We start from the raw sequence: 6,573 nt of genomic DNA, 5'->3' as shown, positions 1-6,573 counted from the left end.
ACTCTTCTGTATATTCTGAAATATTTTTTATCTTAAAATACTTACACTCTTTCAAATAAAAACGTTTTATTGTAGAAAAACAATATTTTTACTCTTCAAATTTTAGCTTCGATGCGAAGCTAAGAAGAAATTAATTTTACTGTGATGTGTTTAATTTGATTTTGAATTTTTTGTATGCTGTCTCTTTTTCTCAGTTCTAATTATGTTTTGACTTTTATAATTATTAACTTTTTCTTACTTCAAATTTTGATAACTTTTTGAAAAATGAATGAATCAAAATAAAATTATTTTATTATAAGTACGTTAAATATTTACTTTTTATAAAGTATATATTTTTGGAAAATCTTATAATTTATCTGCCTACGTGAAGGATTCATAATACAAACTTTGCATAAAAAATTAACATTTTCTACTTAAATGTTGAAAATGTTCTATAAATACTTCAAGTTGCAAATATATGTTAAAATATAACTAATATTACATAATATAAGAAAAAAATGTTTGTCCCGTACAATTTGACTTCTATGTGTAAACGACTCCTGAAATTAAACATAAAATGTTATATTTTTGTTAAACATTACCATTTTTGTCATGTTATAATTTTTCATTTCAACTATTTATGTTTTATATTTTAGGTAAAACAGTGTAGTTATATAGAAAGAGTAGGTTAGTACCCCCATTTAAACTCCACTTTTTACAAAAAAAAAAAAGAAATAAATAACATTTATGTATTAATTATAAATATTTTCAGGGATGATTTTTGCAGTTTGTAATGTCCATCCAATTGGTGCATTAAAAGTAAGGGCATGTCTTTTCCAATAAATATTTTACCAACCATTGACTTATGATAAATTCCAATTTTATAACTGATATAATAATAAACTAACAAAGGTCAGAAAAATCGATTTTTCACTATCTTAACTCACTGCTGATTAATTATAAAATGCCAATTAAATTGACAAAATTATAATTGATTAAATTAATACAAATTTATTATTAATAAACATTAGAGAAACAATATTGAGTGATGTCAAAGAAAGAAGAAGGAAGTGATATATCAATATCTTAGGTGATGTTTTCACTAATATTGCTCAATATGCGCCCATGGATGAGATATACAGTTATTTTCAAACTGATCATTTACAAACTACCAATCTATCAATTTTTAAATAAAAAAATATAAAATATTAATTGTTATTATTAAAAAAAGTTAATCACAGGTACAGCGTAGTGATGTAGAAGCTTATTTTGACTTGTGTTGATTAATATCTGACAGTGATTAAAATGAATATAAATGTGAACATAAAAGTCTTTCATGTGTATTAAAAAAAATCGATCAAATTTAACAAAAAATACATTTTGTACTTTTTATACTGAATTTAAGAAGTCGATTATTCATAGAGAAGTTAAGATAGAGCTGACCCCAAATAGCTGGGATAGAGCTACAAAGATGATAAGGTCGGTTTCTTATAGAGGACAAATTACCGGAACGCTTTTCTTCTTATTAGAATTATATATTAGATTAAACAAACTAATTTGAAATAATCTTGAATGATAAAAGTATTCCGTTAGTATGCAAACAATTACAAATTCCATCATTTTTACCGAAAATTGTATGATTTTTCGCTTTAGTGGTCGTTAACTTCAACAAATTAAGATTTCTAATAGTTTTTCATTTTTTATCGTAAAATACACGGTATTCGATTTAATTAAATACTTGTTTTTTGGAACATTATCAAAAGTTGCATAGAAAAAAAACATTGATACGATTTTAAAGCTCCTACAGTATCATGGTTAATGAATGAATTTTCAAAAAAAGTATATCTTCTGCATGGATAAAGTCTTACGTTATGAGAAAAATGTTCAATATTATATTATACTTGTATATAAGGCTAAGGGTTGAAAATATTGAGAAAGAGGTAAACATTTTCGTTGAGATGCCCTCGAAATGAAATTGTGGTTACGTTACTGGAGGGGGTTAAGTTTTCAAATCTTCCCTTAGTGATATTTTTAACTTTTAACTGCAACTAAAATAATAATAATCTTAAATAGAATATGTTATAAGTAAACATTTTCACCTATTAATCTTTTAATATACTTTTAGAGTTATAACATCTTTACATAATTTTGATATTCGATGATTTAATCTTGCAAATAAAAATCATATAATTAATACTGTACAGTGCCATTAACTGTACAGTGTTATACAGTACGCAAATACGAGTGTACACAGACGGACGCGAGCTAACATAATGATGTTATTTAAACAATTATGTACGGATTTTCTACAGTTCATTGCTTGTTCTATTTTTTGTTGATGATTGCTTTTATTGTCTTTTAAATATCATTTTCATATCTCTTAATATATATAAATAACCGGGAAATGTTATTAAATGATAATAATATTATATGACCCTAGTACTACGATAGACTATAATATTCACCTGCAAACCATTAAGTCTTCCGGGATCGATAATGATAATAAAATAACAAAATTCAACATAAATAACTTCCAATATAAGTATTGTATAATAATTAAAAATCGATCTCATATCTATTGGTACTAAATAAATCACAATTTATTGATTAAATGAATTTCGATATTTGAAATTTTAACATAATACAATGTTACAAACAAAAATATTAAAGTGTGTTTAATTTAGACTTGTCTGATATGTCAAATTAGATAACTATAGAATATTTATCTAGATAAAATCCTAATGCTGTAAGTGATAAAAAAACTAGGCAAAGTAAATCCAATAGCTTTTTAGCTACGCATCGAAGTATTGAAAGTTAATTTTTATGTCGAAGATGCTTATTCTACAAATTTACTTATTTTTTGCTCTATAGTCAAATATATTCTCAGAATTATAATATACAATGTATATTCAGTACTAGTTCGACACTAATTATAAACGTTTAACTTAACGACATAACAGTGGTATGATACCACAGCCATACTATCTGCACAATATTTATTTAGTACACTATAAGAAAATTCTCATACGTCAGTATGGAATTTTTAATAAACACGTTAATTTTACTCACATATAGTGTAATTTTGACATGATATATCAAAAATTCGTATGCAAAAATGATATTTTTATTACTATTTATAAAAATTTTTCCTTACATTCTATGCGTTAATAACATCGAATACACATATGGGAAAACTTGAACATTTTTGTTAAGCATATTACCAAATGTTTTATATTATGAATAATCATTTTAGTATATTTTAAATAACTTTCCTAAGTTTTTGTATAAAAAAAATTTTGCACTTTTGTTAAATACACAATTTAAAGTACATAATTTATTATATAAATCATTAAAACGTGACATTAGTAAAATTATAATTACTATGATGTAATAAGTAATAAGTATGATTAATACAAAAATTGTTAGGATAATTATTTGAATTATTCAAAGTGTATACACTTTATCGAATAATATTAACCATGAAAACTTAATTTTTCAATATTGTATAAATAATTGTTATTTTTAAAAAATATTTGTCAGTTTATTCAACATATTACCTACTTCCCAAGTTTAGTGAGTTATTTAAAATTATTTATTAAATAATAATTTAATAAGAGAAAATATTCTTACTGATTTGCAAAAATTCATAACATTATACTTTCGCCATAATTCACATAATGTAAATTTGGGTTGTAGAGTNTACTGATTTGCAAAAATTCATAACATTATACTTTCGCCATAATTCACATAATGTAAATTTGGGTTGTAGAGTATATTTATTTAGCAAAAATATACACTAGAATAGTAAACAAGTGTATTGTGTGAAAAATTTACATTAATTAATTTATTAATAAAAAATTTATATTAATTAATGAAATGATAGCTGTATCAAAAGTAGGAATTGTCAGTTAGCTTTATTTTATTCTGTGTATATAAAATAAAAAAAAAACCCAGCACAGGGGGGTCGCGGCACAGTGGTGACGTGGTATAGATGGATCAAGTATAATGATATCTGACAGTGATTAAAATCACTATAAAAAAAAAACGCTTCCATGCAAATCTTTAGATACTGTTTAATTTTAAAAAATTGGTGGACTATTCCAAAAGCTACATGATCTGCTAGTTCATTATTAATATCCTAATTAAGATAAAGTATGTAGAATGAAAAAGGGATTATTAAAAAATATTATTTCTCATAAAAAAATAATGTTGATTCATACATTTTTCAAAAAGTTATAGCATAATAAAGTTAAAAATGGAAAATACNAAAAAAAAAAAAAAAAAAAAAAAAAACACATCTTAGTAAAACCAATACCTTCTCAGCTTCGCATCGAAGCTAAAAAATGATGCTACCATTTATACATTTAATATTTGTTGTTAAGCTTTTTTGTGTAATATTGAATAATTTTTTGACTATGTATAATATATTTGAACAGAATTTTATCAGCAACTCAATTTAAATTTTGTAGATTAATTTTTTGTACGCTTTAACTTTTGTGTTTTTTTACACACAAAGAAAAATTATTTGTTTATGAGGCCAAGGGGAAGGGCTTAGGAGGCTTAACTCTATAAAAAAATTGAATAGGTACCAAAATTAAATTTTACAATCGAATTAAAGTTTAAGTCAAGTTTTCTCAATGATACAATATTTTTTTATCATTATAGAAAAATGTTTTAAATAACTTCCATTCAAACATAATTAAACTTAACTATACATAAAAAATTTATTCTAACAATTGTTAACCAGTTTTCTTGATACGAAAATAGTTTGTAGCTATACAAATGTATACTTTAAACGTTAATAGCTTACAGGTGCCNAAAATAGGATTCGGTAGCCATTTTCACCGTGAAGATAAAATAAAGTCCGAAATTTTTTTTACATAATAAAGTAAATTACATTAACTTTAATTTAAGATATATATAAAAGTGTCAGACTTTCCGGAACACTTTCAAAATTTAAGTTGAAAAAGTAAATTTTTTGTGAAAAAGTGGTCATTTTAAATCCCCCCCTGTGGGCAGGTAAAGGGTCAGATATAAAAAAAATATATACCAAATGATAGGTAAAGACATCATGCATCTATAAAAAAAAAATTATATTGATCCATACATCTTTCAAAAAGTTATAGCATTATAAAGTTAAAAATATAAAAATGAATTTTTTTACAAAAATCGTATTTTTTTTATAAACTTTGATGTCTGTTTTCACCATGAAGATAAAATAAAGTCCGAAATTTTTTTTTTGCATAATAAAGTATATTACATTAGCTTTAATTTAAGATATATATAAAAGTGTCAGACCTTCCGGAACATTTTCAAAAGTTAAGTTGAAAATGTTAATTTTTTTTGAAAAAGTTGTCGTTTTAAATCCCCCCTTGTGGGCAGGTTAAGGGTTAAATTTATGAAAAAAATATACCAAACGAAAGGTAATGATATTACACATCTATATAAAAAAGAATTATATTGATATGTTCATTTTTGAAAATGTTATGGCACTTTTTAGTAAAAAAAATTGAAAAAATTTCGAAAATTAGCGATTTTTAAATTTGTAATTTTTTTGGAGGTTTCCCCAATTTACGGGGAACGAGGGCATTTTTTTCAATTTTTGAGGGTAATGTCTTTGACTAGATACAATTTGTGATCTTTTGACGTATCATTGAAAGAAATCGGTTCGCATCGAAGCTAAAAGGAAGAATACATTTTGCTGTGAACATTTCTTTACACACTTCTATTTGCATTTTTTTTTAATCAAGTACAAGGTGCTGTAATTTTGGGAAAATTATTGGGGATGGTCAGAAAATATTTGCTCACTCAGGAACATTTTAAAATTTTGACCGCTTTGGTGTAAAACACACATTGGTGTTTTGCGATTTAAGGTTTTTCACCACACTCGCACAGAGAAACTTAAGAGTTGTCTTAAAACAATTTTTAATCCGTTTATTATCTACCATTTTGTGAGTTTTCTTTTAGACGCTCGGTACGACAGTTCATTCCATCCGAATTTTTTGCAGCACAATATATATATATAATTAAGTAACATGAGTGCCATGAAAACTATTTATGTTTGATACAATCTTACACAACGGCAATCTACATGTAACGAGAAAGATAAACAAATCCAAATATTCAAGTTCGGATAAAAACCTTACTTTATGAACGATTGAAATTCATCAAATTTTAACAAAAGAAAAAAAATACATGTTTTTAATAAAAATGTCTTCTTATTGCACATGTTTATATTTTATCTACCATTATTTTTATTCCTTAAATTTGTTTTAAATATTACTAAATTATTTTATTCTATTCATGCAATAAATCGAATTTTTTTTTGTTCTCAAAACTCAGTTTATTGTCATTAATGACATTTTCGATTAAATAAATGAAATTCAAAATATAATAATTTGTTAATTTTGTGATTTATTAAATTTTAATTTCATATAGTGGTAAACTACCCAATATATAAATTTTTAATTTTCTATAATTGTATTGACACTTGTTGTGAATTAAATAAGAAAAAAATTAACAATGAATTGTATATTTTTAGCTTCGATGCGAAGCTGAGAAGGTATTGGTTTTACTAAGATGTGTTTTTTTTTT

General features: G+C 24.4%; 1 protein-coding gene across 3 annotated transcripts in view; it reads left to right on the top strand.

The window, feature by feature from the left end:
• LOC126906832 (transcription factor 21) overlaps positions 1-6,573 on the top strand; it is a 26,943-nt gene that overhangs the window by 2,378 nt on the left and 17,992 nt on the right. Inside the window, exon 1 of one of the 3 annotated variants that reach the window (XM_050687729.1) lies at positions 769-798. The exons of 1 other annotated variant lie outside the window; for it this stretch is intronic. The gene's annotated coding sequence lies outside the window, so the exon portion shown is untranslated. Of the gene's footprint in view, positions 1-768; positions 799-3,542; positions 3,553-6,573 lie in introns of those variants that run through there. One more of the 3 variants, XM_050687732.1, reaches the window with a different exon arrangement.

Source organism: Daktulosphaira vitifoliae, unplaced genomic scaffold (assembly GCF_025091365.1).
Source record: "Daktulosphaira vitifoliae isolate Bord-2020 unplaced genomic scaffold, ASM2509136v1 Scaffold_5, whole genome shotgun sequence".
Classification (NCBI taxonomy): domain Eukaryota; kingdom Metazoa; phylum Arthropoda; class Insecta; order Hemiptera; family Phylloxeridae; genus Daktulosphaira; species Daktulosphaira vitifoliae.
Note: the sequence above shows the minus strand (reverse complement) of the source record. Positions and strands in the feature narration are given on the sequence as shown.